The sequence below is a fragment of the Anomalospiza imberbis genome, chromosome 4 (genome assembly GCF_031753505.1).
Source record: "Anomalospiza imberbis isolate Cuckoo-Finch-1a 21T00152 chromosome 4, ASM3175350v1, whole genome shotgun sequence".
NCBI lineage: Eukaryota > Metazoa > Chordata > Aves > Passeriformes > Viduidae > Anomalospiza > Anomalospiza imberbis.
In genome coordinates, this window is record NC_089684.1 from 31,210,864 (window position 1) to 31,233,194 (window position 22,331).

At 40.7% G+C, this 22,331-nt stretch overlaps 1 long non-coding RNA gene across 8 annotated transcripts; it reads right to left on the reverse strand.

Moving 5' to 3' along the window:
• Positions 1 to 684: 684 nt before the first annotated feature.
• On the reverse strand, positions 685 to 18,293 carry LOC137472553 (uncharacterized). Of its 8 annotated transcripts, none has more exons than XR_010998260.1 (5): positions 18,223 to 18,293; positions 11,515 to 11,674; positions 3,063 to 3,124; positions 1,864 to 2,036; positions 685 to 995 (listed from the first exon to the last, which is right to left on the reverse strand). It is a non-coding gene; the product is annotated as an uncharacterized lncRNA (long non-coding RNA). The 8 variants fall into 8 exon arrangements; XR_010998262.1 differs by having other exon boundaries at positions 3,063 to 3,129; XR_010998261.1 differs by lacking the exon at positions 3,063 to 3,124.
• Between the last annotated feature and the right edge of the window lie 4,038 nt (positions 18,294 to 22,331).

A 22,331-nucleotide genomic window follows, 5' to 3' on the forward strand; every position in this document is an offset into this window, starting at 1 on the left:
TTGCCCTGTGCAATCACTGCGTGTTGGCTGTTTTGGGAGAAAATAAATGCATAATGTGTTCATCTAGAGCAAGCTGTGATTATAATGAGTGTACAATTTAAATACTTGGAGGATTTGATTGCTGCACAGGAGAGATAAATCAGATGAAGATGTACAGTCAATGTTTATCATATAAACTATATTCAATCTCTCTGTGGATACTCACTCACAGGTGGTCCTAGTTCCAGGACATCTGCACCGTTCATGGGTCACAGCATGAACATCTTTTCCTGTGGGGCTCTAAAAGCACACCAGCAAGGGCACAGGCCCTCTGATCTGAACACAACAGGAGACCAGGCAGCTGTCCATGGTTTCCCAGGAGGTTTCCTGGTGAATTTGTGCACAGCCCTGGAGCTCCTAAGAGAGATGGGAAGGAGACTTTTCACCCTGTTCCTAGTGGTTCTAGCCAGGCTGATGAGTTGCAAGATGCAGAGGCCTCAGACTGCACCAGCAGGGCTAGAAGGCAGGAGCAGATCCAGCATAATTCAGGAAAAATATAATAATAAATAATCTGTTTAGGTCAAGAGTTATGGACTCAGAAGTTAGAAGCAGCTGAATTTCATAGTGAATGAAAATGCTGCAATATCAATTCCTGCAGAGGGATGCAAAGAAGGGGCATGTATAGAGGAGAGGGCAGGTATATTGCTCAGTCTGGCAATAAAATTCAATCATGCAATAAAGACAGCGGTCTCACCCTGCTTTTGCATCATATTTTTTATATGGTAGTAATCCTGTCCCTCACTCTTTTCAGGTGGATACTAATAATGAATTTCTAATCTTGCTTAGTGTTCAAGTTAATTCCATTTAATTTTGCCAACAAGTTTCAGATATTTGCTCATAGCCGATCTAATAGGCAAAAGTTAGAAACCTCAGGTTCAGTCCTAGGCTCTATAAGGTGCTTCTCAATTTCCCCTCCAAAGGGTCACTTCCTGTGCACAGTTCCAAGCCTGTTTCTCCTTTTCTAAAGAAGGATATCTCACCGGGTATTACATTTAGAACAGTTAAGAAATCCATATACTAAAAACCATAAACAAACAAGCAAGAAAATTCCCCAAAACCAAACAGTTATCAGATATAACAAACTTCTGTCTACACTCAAAATAAAGATAAGCTTTATGAGGCTTTCTTGCTTTGAGTGGATGCTTTGCCTTTAAATTATTTCCAAGTTTGTAATAAACATCTTTTGCCATCTGAGTTACAAAATAACCAGGTTCACGAGGATCTCTTCTTCTGTAATCTTTAAAGTCATATGCAAATATTCTAAGCTGTGTGGGTTTTTTTTTAAAGCTGTCCTGCTATGACTGTGGTAAGCATATATGTCTCTCAGATTAAATAGATGAAACTGTTCCTGCTTTTAAATAAGAGAGGACTCTGTAAGCCCTGCCGTGTACCACCAGAGTGGAGCAGAAGGGAAGAAAACACTATATGTGAATTTTATAATTGGCAGGACACTCAGACATCCTAAATCTGTCTGCAAGGCAGCATCACTGTTGCTATCAGGGAATTTATCATTCATATGGAGGCATTTGGTCTCTATTTTAGAGAGGGACAATTCAGTGTCATCCAAAACTGGCTCCTGCAACATTTCACATTCCTCCTCGTGTTTCTATACAGATAATACATATATTCTAATAAACACCAGGACTCAAACAGATCTGTAATGTGCACATGGCACATGTGCACATATTTATTCTCTGTTACATTGTACAAAAATTTTTTTAGGGTATATTTATCTGTGGCTTAGACATAGTACAGGAACAAGAATTTAGCTTCTCTCTAATTTCACATGACCAAGTTTTATTTTATTTTTGTTCAACTGCAAACATACCTCGGGGCTTCCAGATGCTTTCCTGCCTCCAAAGGCCCTTATGCTTCCTTCTGCATAATACAAAAGCTCTGTGATGTGTGTAGCTACGTAGCACCAGGTCTTTGTTGCTCACAGGTAGCCTGCTGAAACCAAAAGGGCTGTTTGTGTGAGCAGGGACTGGATTTCATGTCTGCAAAGACACAGGAGTGGACTGGACATTTCTGGGCTTCACATTTTGAACCACCACTCTTGTGTGGTTTGAGCCTATTCCTTTGGTGTGCCCAGCCTCTGATCTGCACCACACACCTCACTGCCTGATAAGTGCACAGTTATTTTAGGGAATGTGCAAGGATTTTCATGCTCCTGAGTAGCAGATGTCATCTGAAAATGCGTTTAGACAGGAGAGATTTTAATATAAAGGAGAGGGGACCAGATAAAGGGATCTTAAATGAGATGAAGAGATAGTATTAAATAATTTAGCTTGAAAAGAACAAAGATATTCAGAATGAACAAGATAAAGAGATGTGTTAATTATAAATAGGAAAGTTGAGGAGAAAAAGTGGAAATATATGGGAGGCGGTTTACAACACATTTATATTTCTCACAAGCACTTAGTGGCATGATCTCAGATTTTCTCAGAGAAAATTGAAGAGATTGCTGTACTGATCCCAGTAGCTGGATTTCTTCATGGAAGAGGAATTTCCAAGGCTTTATTGTGCCTTGGCATAGATGCTTATACTGCTTTAGGCATCTGCAAGGGATCTTTTGGTTCTTGCTATTGAATATTATTGAATACCTATAAATGCTTAGGTATTGCCAGATGCAGGACTTACTACCCTTAGCATAATGCAGTGGCAGGAATTATGTATAAGTTCAATTTAGAATAGTACTTAATGGGACTTAAATACACATATAAGTGTGCTTTTCTAAATAGAAGCTATGAGATGATTAAAGGTTTTGTGAATCTTTGGGTTTATTATAATGCCATGATCTTTTTTTCCCCAGGGAACATAAATGCAGAATACTTTTTTTGTTTTTAACTTGCAATACAAAGTCCTCTTACATATTTAGTTATTCAGCAAATAAGCGATTTTTCTTTTTCTTAAGAGCTCAGTGTGAAATTTTCATGAGATAATCTCAGGCATTAGGAAGAAAATTTAAAAGACAACAAGTGGGGGTTTTGCTGATCCCTTTCCTAGAACCTGCTTGTTCTTACCAGAAACAGAACCTGGTTCACTGATGTTCCACTCATTATATTCTCTTGACTTACTTCTCCTCCTAGACTGCCAAGAGACCATATAAATTTAGAGAAATTTTCATGTTTAGCACTTTTTCACAGAAATACAGTTTCCTAGTAGACAGCAAAGCTATAATGTATTCAGAAGGTTGCATTAAAAAATTAAAAAGGAAAAGAAAAGCTATAGGCATAATAAAGCTGCTGCTCTTGATACAAATTATGGGCTTCTTCAACTGCAATTCAAAATCAGAAGACAAAAAAATATTTTTTTAAAACTATGAAAAGCTGTACATATTTGAACCTGAAAAATGAAAGCAAGAACAGGAAATAGCTTCTCTGAATAATTTCACAATGAACAACTGTGTTTAACCTATTAAATAAAAGACTTCAGAAATAACAGGAGGATACCTTCATATAATTTTCTCCTTATGATTACAAAAATAAGCTTCTAATATTATAATAATCATACCAAAATACCTACAACATGAGAATTTTCATTACAACAGTCTGTGTTGCATTTTTACAGGGGAAAAGCAGGGAATTTATTCCTGGGTGTGGATGCACAGATGTGCAGATGCAAAAGTTTTACAATGCTTTTAAGGTAATTAACCACTCATAATGGGAAGAGCGTGTAGATCACAGAAAGCAGAAAGAGGAGAGCAGTCACACCAGCCCCTCTAGCACTGAAATCAGGAATCTGTCCCAAAGGTTGAGTTTGGAAGGAGCAGTTAACAGAGAAATCAGCTGCTAGAAGTTTCTAGATTTGTCTCAAGAGACAGGTGAAAGCTGGCTTATTAGGATCTTCAGCTTAATCTTCTAGAATGTCCAGGAGGAAGGACAGCCCATGCTCCAAATTTTGTATTGTCTTAGCTGGAAAGAATGTAGAGCCTCATATCTCTTGTATTTGTCCCATTTGATTTTAATATTACTAAAGAGTTTAAAGATTCAAAGAGATGGGTCCAATTCACCAGCTTCCCTGAGGGAGAATGCCAAAGAAGGCTTTACACTTCCTGAGATTTGTCAGTTTGACTTCCTCTTAATATTGGCACCTGTTGTTGAACCTCTTGGATCCTTGCAGGTCATTGCTGTGTCCTGTCTTCACTGCAGGCCAGGACCCAGCGCTCCATCAGTCTGAAGAAAAGCAAAGTACATTCCACAGGAAACACACAAACACGTAACGTGACAGTGCCATCGTTTACCTCCATTGAAGTGAATTCCACACTATTTGCAAGTATATTCATTTGGTCCCAGCCTATCTGGCCGTGATTTTAAATGGACTAGGAAGTGATGTCACAGAAACACCTAGTGCTTCCAAATGCTGCATATGTAAGTCCTGAAAAGAAAGTTCCCACACATCCTCTCCTAAAGATGTGCATGATAACACATTAATAGATGAGGTCTAATATGTCTAATGTTGATCAGGTTCACATTTAAGTGAAAAAATGTCAAATGATAAAGCAGATGCAGGAAAAAAAAAAAAAAAAAAAAAAAGTGGAGCCAGGAAGGAAGATAAGCTACGGGGAAATAGATTAAATAATTAGGAAAAGTGTAACCAGAGAGGAAGAAATCCTTTAAAAGCTATTTACTAATAAATCAGATATTATATCTATCAATACATAAAAAATGAGGTTGCTGACAACTCTTCATCCCACAATCTCCAGCATTAATAAGTTATGAAGTATTAAAAAAACTGGGACACTTTGTGCCTAAAACAGTATCACACGAGGACAAGGAAATAAAGCTGAACTAAAGCAAAGGACATGATTGTGATTTGCTGGCAAATAATGACATAAATGAAAAACAAAACCATGGAAACAAACACAACCCCTCCAACCATCAAATAGAAGGAAAATATGACTGCTTCAGTTCTTTGGCAGTAAATCAGATACAAATCATGAAATCAGCACTATCTGACAAAAGTTTTGGATGCATTTATTATTCCAGAAGTGTTCAGCCCAAACTGCTTATTTAAACAATATAAACAAAATAAATGAGGAGGAGATCACAGGGGAGCAGAAGATTAAAGTGACACTGAAGTAGGAGCTTTGGGATCCAAACTATCCCAAGGTAAACAGCACCATGAGGGAGAGAACCTGAAGGGAAAGCCATGTCTATCCAAGCCTCCTGTCCTGCTGCTCTCCTTCCACTGTGAATTCATTTCCCTTACTGCTGCCTCACTAACCAGAAGGCAGGACTTTTGCTCCTCTGTCACATCCAGGGCTCAAATATCCCCCACTTGCTTTTTTTTGGCACAGCAATCACAGCTGCTAAACCCTCTCATCCTCCCCTCTGTGGTATTCAGCATCTGCCCCATACCTGCACCAGGACATTACTGAATAGGTCTACTCCTGGGATACTCTGCCTTCTCATTCCCAGGGAAAGCAAAGAGTTATTCTTTTGCCAAATTGAAATATTCCTACAACATAATCAGGGCCTGACAAAGACTTCCAAGCAGCACTATGCCCTTCCTGACATCTATCCAGCTTATGCCACACAAGCCATCCTTGAGCAATTTTATATTGTTCATTTCACAGGTCTCATCCATTCTTCCCCATTCCCTTCCATGTAAGCAGCTTTAATGCCACAGCCTTGAGCTGCAGTAAGTGAGGGAAGGAACTAATTTATTTTTTAGTAGGTACAAGTCAGTCAGCAAGCGCAGTAGGGAAGTTAGAGCAGAGATGGGGAGGGATCATCTGGTTGGGGTTTTTTTCAGTAGAACCTAAAGAGGCTGCATTAGGTAGGGCCTTATATTTCCTTTAGAGGATGTGCATTAAGCAGAGCTCTACCCTGATACCTTTAGGAAGTGGGAGAGTTATGATGGTTCCTTTTCCCTGAGAGCATTTCTAAGCTTTCCTCATAGGAAGCTTTCCTTGTGGTGCATTCTTAAGTAGATCAAATGTAAAGGAAAATCCCAATTCAGAATTAATTGGCATACATTTTTTCAGGAGCTGGAGGGATTTTGAATTTCTTCCTTCTTGATGAACTTACTACAGTCCTGTGTTTGATGTTGTACCTGTCTGTGGAAGGAGGCAATCACAAGACCTGCAGCAAGGCACATCACCCTGATTTTACCTCACTACACTGTTACTCAGAGGCTGCCCAGTGTAGTGCCCATAGCCCACATTTAATTCCAGCTCATTCTTGAAGTCTTTTCTTCTGTAGGTGCTGTTCTCACTCTGGAGAGAGTAGTATAGAAAGAAAGCCATGTTTGGAATTAACCATTTCCAGCAACACTGTGCAACCAGAATTAGCAGTTGAAGCAGATGCTTGGTGGGGGAAATAAGACTCATTTTTTAAAGGGGTCCAGAATAATAGTTGGCTTAGAATTTATTAGTACCTTTAGCTTCAGGATCATCCACACTGTGTGCTTGCTTTCTGTTATTTTGTCAAACAAAGCAGAGGTGTTTCTACCATGACAGACCACTGTCCCCTTGAGTCATGCTCCTGCTCTGGGAAAATGACTTTCCTCTAAATATGTCCAACCCACTGACACATCCAGTACTGCCTAAGCAGCACCACTCTCCATCCAGACAGGTATTCCCTGTGCACCTCCCGTCCAGCAGCTCTCTGGGTACACAGCAAGCTCCATCTGAGTCACACAGTAATAATCATTGCTTATATACAAGATCCCTTGTGTACTGTATATTAATGTCTGGCTGGTAATTTAATGGCACCTCTAGGCATAAACAAAAGTTTATTAAAACAGTAAGTAAAGTGTTCCTGAAGACTGGCCTGCATTTTTAATTTTCTATTCAGCATGCCAAAGTACAGAGCCAGCCTCCTTATGCAAAAGGAAAGCTGCAGAGTTAACACCAAATCACTCTGCACGAGTCAGACATAGCACAGTCTGATGCAACAGGATGCTTCATTTATTCTCACAAGCCCCTTTCTTTCTGATCATCTTTAGCAATGACAGCCATGCAGAAATTTTAATGATTGGGAAATGCAAACAACTTCAGAAAGCAGCAGCATATTGATTACTACTCATTTTACTTGTCATTTCTCGGCTAGGAAGCCACACAGCAGCTAAAACCTTAAATCCCTCAGTAGTCAGTAGTTAGCAGTGCCCACCATAGTTAAGACTGAGGCATGCTCTGAGCCTTGGGTGCATAAAAGTAACACCATTCCTCCCCCATGCTTTTCATTCACCAGATGCTTTTTTTACAAATGATTTTGTGCTTTAAAACCACCAGGTTTCTTTTCTCATAACCTAATTTATTGAGCTCAGTAAAATGTGTATGTGCTTACTAATAAGTATGTTTTAATACATTTACAGTAGACAAGTAGATGGACACATTTTTAGACAACAGTTAAGCAGAAACTTGAACTGATTTTCACATTTTAGATTAAAGTTATGGAGACATAAAAAATTCCAGTAAAAATTGTCCATTGAGAAAATTCACTGTGGAGATGCTGGAGCAAGCAGCTGTGCTTTTAGCAAGTCTCCTTTCAAATCCCAACCACACTTCCAGACTGCATACATTCCCCCTCTGCTCCTCCACTGTAATTTATGTACACTAAGGGCCAGGAAGCATTTCTCAGCTCCCAGGGTACATCACCACTTCTCTCCACAATGAAACACAGCCCCAAGGTGCTCAACTGGCCTCTTGGTTTCCACAGAAAGACAACAGGAGCATTCAGACTGAACAGAAGGTGCAAACACATGCTCCAAGAGGTCCCACCAATGTGAGCATCCACAGGACTTTGGGAGCCCGGAAAAAACACAGCTGCTCCCACCTCTTTGCTTAGAACCTCAAAACTTTTGTCATAACCTAGAATGTTTATCTGTTTGCCACCCTCTACAGCTACCTGAAAGGAAGTTGTAGTCAGGTGGGGGTCACTCTCAACACCCAAGTGACAAGAGGAAGTGGCCTCAGGTTGTGTCAGGGGAGGCTGAGATTGGATATTAGGAAAAATTTATTCACCAAAAGTGTTGCCAAGCACTGGAACAGGTTGCCCAGGGAAGTGGTGGAGTCACCATCCCTAAAGGCACATAAAAGACATGCAGAAGTGGCATTTAGGGGCATGGTTTAGTGGTGAGCTTGGCAGTACTGGGGGAACAGGTGGAGTGGATGATCTTAGAGGTCTTTTCCAATTCAAAGGATTCTGTGATCAAGGAACTCAAGCAGCTAAGAAGTCACAAACAGCACCAGCAAGAATTAGCAAGGAGGAGAAAGACTACAACTATCATGGGAAAAAATGCCCAGAATAAATCCTTTAATACTTATACAGAATAAAAACTTACTCTGTAAAAAATAAAAGCATTAATTGTGCGGCAACAGCTTTTTTAATGCACCATTCTTCAGATTTTTAATTTTTAGAACATGTTTTTCTTATATTTAAGAGACTATCTAATATAAACAGATTTGTTATTTACCCGTTAGCCTTAACCTGCAGAGTCTGGTGTCTTTTATTTATAGCAACATGATTTTAGCTTTTAAGAAAAAACACAGACCCTTGTTCAAGATTAGATATTAAAGCTTTGAGCATTCATCAGTAAGCACGGGACTCCAACACTTGCACAGAAATCTCAGGGGGAATTTTTGTCTATCAATATTTCGTGTCACTGCCCATGTGAGAAAAAGGAAGAGATAAGGGTGAGGCAACAATGCCAGTTTAAGTATGATGTGCACTGTGTGATATTTCTTATTTCCAGTTACAACTTCAGGGCTGATATGTTATCTGTCATAAAATGCTGCCACAAAATATTCAGACATAATGGACTGGATATGCAAACAAGAGCTTGCATGATCTGGCCCAGAACTTAAAATTAGGCAAATTAACACTGCCTTTGCAGCCTTCAGACTCAACCTAGCAGTAAGTCCCTGAAATCCTCACGGAGGTCAAGAGGTCTTCCACATGGGATAGCAATTCTTATTCAAACCATTCCCTCATATAAAGACATTCAGTGTAAGTCTCTTTTCTAGAGAAGAGTGTTTAGAATCCTCACTATTAAAGGCAAGAATTCGTTCCCATTTTTTAATTTTTAAATCTCCACAGTTGTAGTTGAATCCATTCTTAATATCATGCTGTCTATGCAAGGTCCACCTTTTATCTCCCCTGCAGAACAGCTGGGAAGACACAAGAACTGAAATTTTAGCCCTGGTTCAACAGAGCACTCACACACGTATTTCAGCTGCTGCAGCTGGCGAAGAGGCTGATTTACTTAAGTGCTCTGCTGAGTTAGGGACCTGTGACCTTATATCATATGCAACTTTAAATTGAGCTAATGGCAGTTATAGATATATGCACTAACATAAACCACTGGCTTTTTCATTCCAGGAACAGAAGGGAAAAAGGAAAACGTTGGTCAGAGTCTGAAAGCTTTGCATATTCATACTTCTCACAGTCGTTAAGTGTTTGAAAATTCAGGTAATGAGCATACAATACTCAGGCTGCCTTTGTATTGCTTGGGGGTTTGCCATTCTAGTAATATCTCTACAGAAACCCTTCTATCAAGACAGGGTTTTTTTGCCCTCAAATTGAATTAGCACTTGTACATTGAAGTTTTCAACATCACCCATAAGATTTTTCAACTTGTCAAAAGAATCTGCATGGTCTCTAACCATGAATAAAAATGATTTCAGATATCATCTTTATTTCAAGTTTTATTTCCTGGGATTAATCTAATTGATTGTGCTGGTGGCTTGTTGAACAGCTGCTGAAATAAACAGACTATTTGTCTTTCTATGTAAACATATGGGTACCTGGTTTAATTAAAGTTCATACCAGTGTTGAGGGGAAAAACATCCAACAATAACAGAAAATACCCTGTTTTCCAAACTGACACCATACACCTGAAATTGCAACAACTCTCTTAATTTTCCTCCTGCTGATTTTAATAAATCTTTTATCATATAGACAAGAAAATAAAGTCCTGTAGACTTATATGAGTAAATAACCTCACTTTTTAAAATATATATCCAGATGCTCACACAAGGCATGCATGGTTTCCTCCTCTATAAATAGGAATAATCCCATAAACCTTTACTGCAACATAATTCTCATTTTTTGCTTAGAAGACCTTGTTTTGCATCTTTGATTACAATCTCATTAACCCTTTTTCTGGCTTCATAACAGACCAGGGTCTACACCAAAGACTGTGGGTAAAGTACAGTGAAATGCAAATAGTTCTGGGCAGATCCCAGTTACAAACGTTTACATTTTTACTTTCCCCAGGTATTTCTAGTGAAGTAAATAGCATTGCCAATAGGAAATAAAAGGAATAAATTGTTCCAAATAATTCTTCTTAAACTCTGTAAAAAAATTATTTAGTTGCCTTTAGATCCTGAGGCATCTTGATTTTTCTTAACTATTCTCATATGCATAATCAAAAAATTATGGGCTGGCATGGAGATAATGTAAGTGTAAGTAGGTGGAGCCTCTAGCATCAGGGTGGAATTGGGCAAAAATAATTGCTTCTGTAATAAGATGCTGGCAAATAATAGGTACATACAGGATCAGTTATTAATAGCCTTTTTATGCATAGATAAGCATCACTCTTAGCAGCATGCATGTGCACAAATTAAATATTAATAAGCAGCACACAGTTGCGTCCAAACAGAAGGAAAGCTCCACAGATAAGACTTAGAATCACATAATCACTAAATTATTTAGGTTTGAAAATACCTTTAGGATCAAGTCCAACCCTTAACCCAGCACCGACAGGAGCATCACTAAAACATGTACCTAAGTGTCACATTTACACATCTTGTAAACATCTCCAGGGATGGTGACTCCACCTCTACCCTGGGCAGCCTGTTCCAATACCTGGCAACACTTCGGGAGTAGAAATTTTTCCTAATATCCAACCTAAACCTCCCCTGGTGCAACCTGAAGCCATTTTCTCTGGTCCAGGCACTTGTTACCTGAGAGAAGAAATTGACCCCTATCCAGCTACAACCTTCTTTCAGGGAGTGTAGAGAGTGGTAAGGTCTCCCCTGAGCCTCCTTTTCTCCAAATCTATCACTAAACAGCTCAAAATTTCAGAAAGACAGCAAAGACTTCAGAAGAGGCAAAACCAAGCTATGGTTGCTGAAAGAAGTTATTCAATTAATGGCAAAAGTAAGCTATTCCCATTTTCTGAGATCAGTGTATAATTTGGGGGGCTGTCTATCTTGGGATAGCCTATTTTTACCCTTAATGAAGGAACATAAAAATTCTAATCAGTTTTCAAATCTCAAGAGTCCAAAGAGAATTTGCATATCTGCATAAAGAGGGACCTGGTACAGAAGAATAAAACAGCAATCTTTTGGATTACATAGACTCAGATGGGATGCTGCTGTGGTCAGTTCCCCAGCAGGATTAAGCACAGTTGGTAAGACCTACCTTCTTTCAACCCCTCCTCTGGAATAATGCCAGCTGTAATTATACATTATAATGAGCAAGAATCTTGAATTCACAGTAGAGAAGTGAAGTTGTTTCTTCTCACCTTCAGTAATGTATTTCTGCCCTCCTTCTTCATCTTTGCTGTGTTGTTTTGTAGTTTATGTCAAACAAGTCTCATTCTTCTCATTACAGACAAAAATCTCTGCTTGTTGAAGTGCTGAGAGAGCTAATTCTTGTTGTTCTCACTTGTTACAGAAAACCTCCTGCCAAAGGAACCGTTTGGCTTAAAATACTGTAAACAACCTCTCCTCCTTTACCCGCCACCACAGCTTGCTTTTAAGAAGTTTATTTTCATAAAGTGTGCCTTGTCTGCTCAAAACAGCATAACTGGGAGTTGCCATATCAAATACATTTCTAAAAGATGGCAGCAAAGGAATACCTTGACAGACTAATGATGACCTCCTGCAAGTCAGGCACTTAAAAGGCTCATTTCCCTGGTTAGCAGATTAAAAAGTAATATCTGAGTGGCACTGCTTCCACTCACTTGTCAAGGGTAATACCTGCCCTCTGGGCTACTGTGGAAATAACACCCAAACTCACCATGGAGGTGGCTACCAAATAAGTCAGTCTGACTGGAAGTATGAAAAGCACAAGTTAATGTCAGCTTACAGCAGACAGCAGAAAAGACTGAAGCTAGACCAAAAAATACAGACCTGCTTTTTCCAATGCACACTTTGCTTTGGTAATGCCCACGGATTTCTACAGTATTTCTTCCAGGTTAAAAGCAGGGTGGGAAGGATGAGCTTTGTTAAGGAGAAAACCTGTCTTTGTATGTATCTGGGTGTTTTGCCTGGTGCCTAAGTGCTAGTCTCTTAAAACACAAATGCACAAAAGCATGAAAGAGATTTAAAAAACTAACTGTAGTTGTTATTTAAACAGGTCTGTGTAATTCCTGAAGCAAGTAGAAGGGGCAGAAAATGCCTCATGCCCACAACTTAGAAATTCACTGATCTGTTGTCTCACACTTAGACTACCACCATTCAGACCAAGCATTTGAACTGGAGGTAAAAATGAAGTTCACTCTTTGAATTTGATTTATTCTTGCAGACTTCAAAGCTGGGCAGAAATCTTGGTAGAAAAAGTGAAAACTGAAATCTTGATTCTACTCAGGTTAATAGAGAAGGTACTCTTGACAACTGAAGTTAATCCTGGATTTAGTTTCTAAATTCCAAGTCCTGACTTCATGGAAGTCCCATTAGCACTTCTGAAAGTATCAGAGACCAACACACTTCTGCTAAAATAACCTCTGCATCTGAGTGCAGGGATTGCGCACATTGCCCACACATACTGGCAGGTGCTGGGTGATGTTGAGTGAATTAAATTAATTTTCCCTTGGACAAAACTCACGCGAAAGCCTACTGAGCTCCTCCACATAGGAGTGAGCAAAGCCATATGCAAGGAGGTGGGGTTGTTCCCCAGAGATTGGGATTAGTGTTTGAAAATGGGAGAGCAGTAGAAATTGCCCTAAAAAGCAAATTTTTTTTCCATGTAAGCAGGGAAAAAAAAAATAAACAACAAACTTAAACCAACTGGAATGATGTTAAATCAAGCTATGGTGTTTTTCATTAGGCTTTGTGCTAATTGTTTACTAATAAGAAGAAAGTTTTTGTCACCTTAGAGTGAGATACATGGGTATCACAGAATCATAGAATGGCTTGAGTTGGAAGGTGACCTTGAAGATCATCTGGTTCCAGCCCCGCTGCTGGGGGCCGGGATGTGTAAGGCAGGATGTATCCTAGAGGTTGTTAATTTGTGTTCCCCCACCCACCCACTAGAGGGTTTTGAGAAGTTCCCACCTTTGCTTTCTATTTTACCTGCTGTATTACCCTCCGTCTCCTGAAGTTGCATTGGGCTACTATTTATTCATCACTTTGCTTTATTAAGACGTAGTTCAGGTTTTCACCTACGTTGTATGTTTTGCAACCATGAAATAAGGATCTAAAAATTCAAAAGACACAAGAGTGTAAAGAACCTTTCAGACACCTTCTGCTTTCTGAAGAAGCCTCAGCAGATAGAGCAGTTCAGCAGTGCAGAGCTGTTATCTGTGACCTAAAATAGCTTCAACATAGCAAATTATTTTAGGTATCAACATTGTTATGCTGGAATAAATGCAGAGCTCTTTCTACATTTTTGTCATGTTCTGTTGAAATCCCAGCTCTGACAGGATAGCTTGACTAAAGAGTCCACATGAAATATGTTGCTAATTATTTATACATCTTTTCAAAGGCTCAGTGCTACTACTTGTACTTCTTGCTACTCTTACCTACCCAGCCCCTAAAGCTGTTTTTCAGTCACTGAACTGAAACCCCTTAGAGTAACAAGTTTATAATAGAGGTTCATAAACATGGCAGTGATTAACAGCACAGGTTAATCAAATGGGTGTAGAACAGGCTTTTCCTCTTCTTTTCTTTAAAGGAAACTGGCCCCAAGTGTTTTTCCCTTTTTGCTATGTGGAAATAAATTTGCAATTAACTTTTACTTATTGGTGTTGTAGCAGCCTCTGAAGACCCCAGCCAGAAGCCAGCACTTGTTGTGCTTCTCAGCACGCAAATGTGCACCAGAGGACAGCAGTCACTCTCAAGAGCTGACAGCTCAGCACCATCCCCCTGAAGTCCAGGGATGGGCTCTGCCAGGACCCACACCTGCATGGAAAAGAGCAGGTAGCCACATGCTTATGTGTCACCATCATGACTAAAGCTGCTTGATGGTTTAAAATAATTAAGAGGAGTTGTCCTCCACTGACATTGGTTGGTCAGCTTCTTATGAAAATCAAAATTATCAAGTCCACCTACTGCCAAATCTCCTGTGTTCAATTCACTCCAAGACCAACAGCACGCCCCACACAGAGGAAATTAGTATCTGATTTCAGCTGTTTGCAATCAGAATCTCACTGAACATGACAGAGTAACAACAGGAAAAATGAGTTTGTGGTGGTTACCAGGCTGGATGACAGCTGGGCCTAGGAAGCCTGAACTTCCCAAAACTTGGAGCCAGCAAAAAACTTCAAGCAGAAAACAGCTATCAGTGGCTGGTTTCTATACCCTGAACCCATTATTTATCAGTCAGTAGCCACAGCATTTTTTTGAGGATTTTCTGGAGCATGATCTTGAAATAAATGGGATTAAAATCTTGATTCAATTCCAATTGAGAGAAAAAAAGTAAATTCCTGGACTGCATTAGCTAAGTGAAAAGACAAAAACCCCCTTTTGAATTAGCACTGAAATGTATATTTGCTTCACCTCACTAAGTCAGAGGGATTTTTTCCTTGTGTTAATTGCTTCTAAAAATTGCAGTCTCCAACCACCCACAGTCTGAGTGTGTGACAGACTGAGCCTGAACACCCAACAATTTCTCTCAGGACTCTCCCTCAGTTGTGCAAACCCAGACTTCCCTCGCTACCAGCTGAGTTTATGACAACAGAACCACCACATTGATCCAGAGCAAACTCATCCACTTGACAGCTCTGCCGCCTCATGAGGTCCTGGCAGCACACAGGAGCAGAAAGCACCCCTCATCCCCTGCCTGTATCCATGGCCTGCTGGGACCTGTCCCTTCTCTCCAGCTGTCAATGCTCAGTACTGCTGCAGGTGCTGCTATGGGCGCTAAGTTAAGCTGTGCAAGTAATGACTGCCATGGGGTCACCCAGCTCCCTTACCCTCATCCCAGCCACTCATCAGGATTTTTTTAATGCCTAGATATATTTTTTTCCTGCTTAGATTTTCATATTTCTATAGGCCTCCCCTATTTCACTTTGTTTTGGTGATGAGCATGACATTTTTGTACCAGCAAGTCAGAAGAGTGAGACCTGAGGTAGAAGATAGTAAGCATCAGTCCCCAGTTCTTGGGTGTGCTTATTCCATACCTTGGACCAGTCCCGAAGGAAGATTTTCCTTCTGCAGAGTCAAGGATTCACAAAAAGTTTTAAAACCCCACACCTTACAGCACTAAATCTCACCACACCAGAGGAACAAAAGCCTTCATCCTGAAGAAGCAGCGGTTTACTTTCTACCCTCTCACACCGAGTGCTCTCTGTCCTCTACTGCTTTTTCTATGAAACACAGACCATTCTAAATAACAAAAGTTACCCTCAAGAAGGCATCTGCCTCCTTCTCACATCCTGCACTGCCATCAGCTGTGATCCCACCATCCTCTACCTGCTTTAAAGTGCTGTTCTCACTTTTCATGACAGATAATAGCAATCAGAAACACATTAAAAAAAAACCAAAACAAACTTATTTGTACATAAACTATTGGTAGACTTCAAGCACATTCTGAAGAGCAAAATTTTAGCAATCTAAAAGAGACATAAAGACAAAGTTGCTTCTCTTTCAGATAAAGGCTCGATTTCTCATTTATGGCCTGTGCAAAACTGTTGGTGGTGGTTCATCTAAAAGGGGATATTTCCTCTTCCTTGCTCCTACTTAGACAAACTGTCAAAGAAGGGGAAGAAAGTAGTTGGCAAGGACATCACAAAACCTGAAATATTTTTTTTGTTAAGTTATAGCTGGGTGTAGGTTTCTTTACTACTGGAAAGGTTTCAAAAAATTATATTATAGCCCTAGCCTGAGCTCTGCTATAACCCGAAATCTTAATATTCTGATGGTGCCAGTATAGGATTTAAGGTCCAATTCATACAGACATTTACTAACAAACCAGGGAAATGCTAACTTACATAGGAATTCCTGCTTGCATAACATAGAGGGATGATGATTTCAAGAGGCAACTGTGTTCATACACTCAAGGACTGAGTTTTTGTAGTCTCTGGCCTGCCAGCAATTTCTTTAATGGGAAAAATAAAGAAAAAATAAGCAAACTTCCCCACCAAAATAATACTGCAAATTCCACTTAGCAGTTCCTTAGTTTTAGTACTACTAGTACAGCTTGTCTCTCCTCTAGGTTCAGCTCAAACTCTGATTTGATAGCTGGTCTTTGACTTGGCAGGAGCCTTGCCCACCAAAAATGCACCAATCCTGCTTTCATCTTTAAATCCTTTTGCTCCGCAGAGTCCAGTGGCACCTTAAATCTCCGAGTTCAAGGAAAACCAGCAACTGTTCATACAGATAGAGAGATCTCTTGTTTTCTATCATTTTACAGGGAACAGCTCAATTTGTGAAAATAAGTTTAAAAAAAGTTGATTATTGCAATGAAATCTTACCTTACAACAGGTAAGGCAACGGGACACAAACTCAAACAGTGAATTGCAGCTATTTTGAAGGCAAATGGAACATTGGACTGCCTCTTTAAAACAGATAGTCTTTCCAAAGAGCAGCATGTCTCAGCTCTCAGAAGAAAGTTACCCAGCTATTCCCAGGTCTGGCTGAATTTTTAAAGAACACTGAAATGTTTGGAGCACTAACACATGTATTAATGCAGCAAAGATGCTTCCAATTCACTCAATTTTTTCTGACTTAAAGTGGAATAAATAAAGGCAAAATCTAGTCATGTACCTTTGCTGAATTAATGTTTCTTCTCTCTCCCTTTAACCAGCTTGGCTTCTTTATATATGGATAGTGGTCTTGGTTATGGTCAAGGCTGACACTTCTGTTGCCTGACCCACTGACACCACCACAGTGCAAATGCAAAATCATTATCAAAATGTTACCAAAAAGATATATTGTGCAGATATAGAAGAAAGTCTGCTATCCCCTGCAACATCATCCATTTTTATTATGCCACATTATAAATTACATTTTTCATCGTGTATCTTAGGCATGGAAAATAAATGCACTAACCCTCTGAAAATAAGATTCCTCACTAAAACCCTCTACAGAAGATACCAATCCAGAGCACACATTTACAGCTACATCATAAATCTTTGGTAAAAATGGGATTTATAAAAGCAGTGCTGACACAGCTTATCTACAAGATTCTGAAAACGACAGCCATGTGTAGAGAGCTCACCCCGCTAAAACACAGCTGTATGAATATTGAACATCAAACCCCACACAAATCCTCTGACCTCTGCAGCAGCTCCCAAACCACCCCTGCCTGCCTCCCTCCCCAAGCCAGGCTCTACCCACAGCTGGAGCACAATTCTGAATCAAATGAAGCAAAACTCTTTTCATCATTTCCTTTCCCTCACTTGCCTGCAGGAAGATATTCTTTCTACCCACCTGTTCTGGGCTTTTCTCACCACCACCTTTTAGTATCTAAAGCAGCTGGGCTTTGCTAATTGATGCACTTCAGTAGCTTTGACCTGCAGGCATGTAACCCTTATTTGTCAGCTTCCTGAACTTTTCTGGTCTTCTGGTCCATTTTTAAGTATTCTGAGCAAAAACCTTCTTTTGCACTAGACACAAGCCCTGCAAAATACTGTGACATGTCATGAAACATCCTTCTGGGGACACGGAAGGGCACAAGGTATTAGAGAGATGTGAAGTAAGAACTCAACCCCATTTCATTCCAAGATATACCTCTTGCATGATCCTTGCAGCAGGTGAGTCCCAACACCCTGCTGGGCAGCTGAAGGAGGATTTGCTTTTGGCTCTGGTTGAGGAGAGGAATTTTCCCAATTCTCTAGAAACAGGCAGTGGGGCCAGGCACCCAGAAGATGCCAACACCTGTACACCCAGCCCAACCCTCTGGAAGCACTTCCAGGAGTCACCCTTCCCAGAGCAAACTTTCAGGGCTCCCCAGGGTCATGGGAACACAGATTAACTCTGGCTGTCGCTGGCCCCCGTGGCCCTAAACTGTCACTGGGACCACGGAGGGAGAAAGGGAAGGGCCAGGGGAATCCTGGTCCTGAACTCACCTCTCCAGCACCTGGGCTGCCTCGACCTCCCAGGAAGAAAACAAAACAAAGCAAAGCCAAAACAAACCCCCTTAAAAGCCCCAAACCTTCCACTCACTACCACAAACTGCGTTTAATTTTCTGATTGCCCCAGCTCTGTTTATATGGATGGGGGAGGGGGCAGCGCAGCGCAGCGCATCCCATCCCACCTTCCCCTCCCCTTCCCTCCCGACTCTGCCTTGGAAAGCCCCGCGGGAGCCCTCCCGACTCCAAGCAGGGCACTCCCGAGTGCCTCCCCCATCACTAAAAGCCATCGCACAGCTGTCAGCACTTACAGCAGACAACTTCAAATGGTTGTAAAAGCTTCTTCAGCTCCAGCCTCCTCGTTCAGAAATATGCACGAACATTATTTAAAATTATATCAAGCAAAAAAACCGGAAACTCTTCCCTTAATTAAAAAAAGAAAAAAAAAAAAAAAAAAAAAAAAAAAAAAAAAAAAAAACACCACAAAAGGCCAAAAGCCTCCCCATCATTTTGGCCTACTTTGGGCTAGAGTGTCTGAAGCCAGCAGGAGCATTTTCAAAGGCAGGTGAATGCACTGGGAGCCCAGGTCACTGGGAAAGACAGGGATTCTGGGATCTCTTAGGAAGTGTTTCCTCCTCTCATGGGTGTGCAGCAACAAATTCACTTACCCAAGGAAATATGCTGGCCTAAACAAGGAAAGCAAAATGCATTTTACTCAAGTATGTTCAGCGTGTCAGGGCACCTACCAGGCAACAGAACGGGTAAGGGATTAGCAAGTAAAAATACTACTTGATTCTACATTTTCTATATATACACAGCAACAGACACAGCATCACACACATGCAGCTTGATGATTTGAAAGGTTTTAAATGACAGCATCTTTGTGTTGTCCCAGGTCTTCCCTATCAAAACAAACAGTAAAGCAGTTAAACTTTAATTTAGTTCACTCCAATTCAGCAAAATATTTAAAGCAGGATGTATGGATAGAAGCTCTTGTGAGTAAACACCTCTACAGAAGTTTGTGTTACAGACTGAGTTGCCTGCATTTTAAACTCTGCTTTGGATTGGCTGTACATACATCTGTCAGTTATTAATCTCATGCATTTTTTTTTCTGGGCATAATTTTTTTCTTTCTTCAATTTTTCTTTACCTTCACACTACCATTTTCTGAGCTGTCTTCTTTCCTGTATGTCTGTGTGTTTGCAGTTCTTAACACAGAACCATTTAATAAGCTTTGATGTTCCTGGCAAAACTCCCATTGATCGTCTTGATTGCCTTTGTAAGAGATTTCACTGGAATTCGATGGCTGTCTCAGGACTGGGGGAGACACGTGATAACACACTCCTAACCCGCTGCTTCCAACAGGAAATGCTGATGCAAGCTGCAGATGCGTTTCACAACTTGATTTCACTATTAACAGTCTTCAAAACATACAATACTTCATTTATAAAAAGGGATATGGAGCAGAGGTGGATACCTGTCCATGCTCTGTGTGGGAAGAGAAGGGAAGGGCTTTGATGTGTGCCAAGATGTTGTAGAAAAGGTGGAAAGCATTTCCACTGAATTTTAACCAATATAAAATGAAGAGGATTTGTGATTAGCTTTGAATAAAACTTGGTCAAGTGTCTGTGCCCACATATAAGGTGGACACACCCAAAATTATCATTGCTATTATGCACAGATTTATCTACTGGGAATTAAAGCCTGGTTATCAAGGACTAGGTCTGAGCCCAGTGTGCCTGGCCTTGCAGGGATGGATGTTCCAGCACACATCTGATATTTCCAGGAGATGCTGGTCCTAGTGGAGCTTCCGCACCAGTCAGGTTCCAGTCCCACCATGCTCTGATTGTGTGAACATTGAATTAAAGGGAGAAAACAGAATAATTCCCAGACATTTTCCACCACACATTCATGGATGAGTCCAGAGCCAGAGCTCTCTAAAACTACAGAGACTGTGAAAGCGCGGTGCATGGCGTGGCACACACCAAATACCACAGGCCACATGACCCTATTCCCTAAATAAGTATTTTAACACACTATTTAATGGCTCAGAGGTACAACACCAACCCAGTTACACAACTGTGCCTGCTCCGAGACACAAGGTTTTCATCACCTTTTCCAAGGCATATCAATTGTCACAGGTTTTTCTTCCTGGCTGGAAGAAGAAGGCTGTCTGGTGAATCCTAAGGACCTGTAAAGAGATCAGCAAACACATTGCATGGCAGAAGGGGGAGAAAAGCAAATAATATTTTTCTTGAAGACAGTGAAGAAGTAGATGGAAGACACTGAAAATTTTCAAGGGCTAAGAGCTCCAATCTGAGGACATGCCCATGTTGGTGATCAAATTAAAAACCACAACATTTTCCCTAAGTTAGAGCAAACCCTGAAAGATATCTGAAATGCAAGCACCATCTTTCGTTGCACCGAGTGCCTGGCACCAGCCTCTAGGCACCAGGCTGAACGCACGCATCCTCATTGCTCCAGTTAAATGGCATATGGAGGGAGGGAGAGAGGAATTTCATGCTTAATTAGGGAATGTGTTTGGAATATGATTTGTGATAATACATCTATAACAAGGGAAATTAATGAAAATAATTAATGAAGGCTAATCTAAGATACCAGGGTTTTGTCTAAATCAGCAAGAGTAGAGTCCCAAGGATATTCACAATATGATTTATAGGATTTTTTTTTTTAATGATCCATGAGGTCTTAATGTTTTCCATACAAGTAGGATCTGGGAACGTGGTTAGGGAGAGCTCCTACCTGTGAGACTGTTTGTAAGGTGGGTTCCTGTGTTCCTGTGACAGATCTGAATTTATCTGCTTTGTATTATCCAGTGTTTCTTTTCTTTTAGAAGCCACTTTATGTCTGAATTTCTCTCTTTAGAATTTTATCTTGATCTGTAAGGAAGATCAGTGAAGTCTGCTGCATATCCAGCTGCTCTAATTTTACAGTATTTGGACAGCAAGTATATCTCAAAAAAAAAAAAAAACCCAAACCCAAATCCAAACCATCAGAAATACAGGCAAGATCACAGCCTTGCAGGACACTCATGACCCTTGAGCTATAAAGCATACAATGGAAACTGGAATTAAAATGAATGTATTAAAAATAACTTTTGTACAGTGCCATGGCAAGCCAAGCAGGGGATTGCTATGCTGATCCCAGCTAGATGACACAGGGCAGGAGAGTCACCATTGCCACTGGTGTTAGCCAAGGCTATGGATGAAAAAGGCCTTTCCTGAAGTCTCCAGGGCTGGCAGAGCTTTGGGAAAGCCTGAGGAGGTGTGGGAGTGTTCTTGGTCTCCCCTGCCACACTGGGCCCATCTCAAACAGAAGCCCCAACAAGGAGGGGGGCTTGAAATCCAAAATGAAAGTGCCAAAATGAATGCCAAAAAACCCTGTAGAAAGACAGGCCTTGCCTCCACCTCCACCCTCCCTCTTGGAAAAGCAGTTTTGGAACGGTGTCTTGGGTGCTGTGGGGAATGTGCAGTGTGTGAACAGAGAAGAGTCAGTTTGAGCTGGACAGCTCCTGCTTAGCAGTCCGCTCACATCATTCTCCCACGAAGAATATTCAGCTTTCTTTGTCTAAAATGTTGAGTGGTTGTGAATAGTAAGGATAGACTATCTGTAATTATCTTTAAATTATTAATGGTTTTGTTAGATCCCTTCACTTCTACATTAGGTTTCTGTTAATGTAAGTTAAATCAAAATGTACTTCAGTTTCCAGGCAGCTCCCAAATGTATTTTTCATTCTTTCATAACATTACTTCAAGTTCTCGATGAGGTGTCTATGATAAAGTTTGCTCCCGAACCAGCAGACTTCCAGTCCTAATGAATTCAGAGAAAGGCTCACCAGGCAGGGCTCTCATCAGCCGGGCTGGATGGCAAGTGAGGAGGCCATGCCTGCATCGCCAGTCAGTGTCCCACCCCCAGCTTCCAGGTGTCATACCCCATCCGTGAGAAGGAGTATGAGATCCACGGGGGGATCATTAAAGACAGGGGGGTAAATTTGTCAGAATAACTGAGTTACTTTATTGGCACTTTCCATCGTGCTTAGGAGATGCAGCTTGTTACGCCAGGCACTCGTGGTCAAAAAATATCCG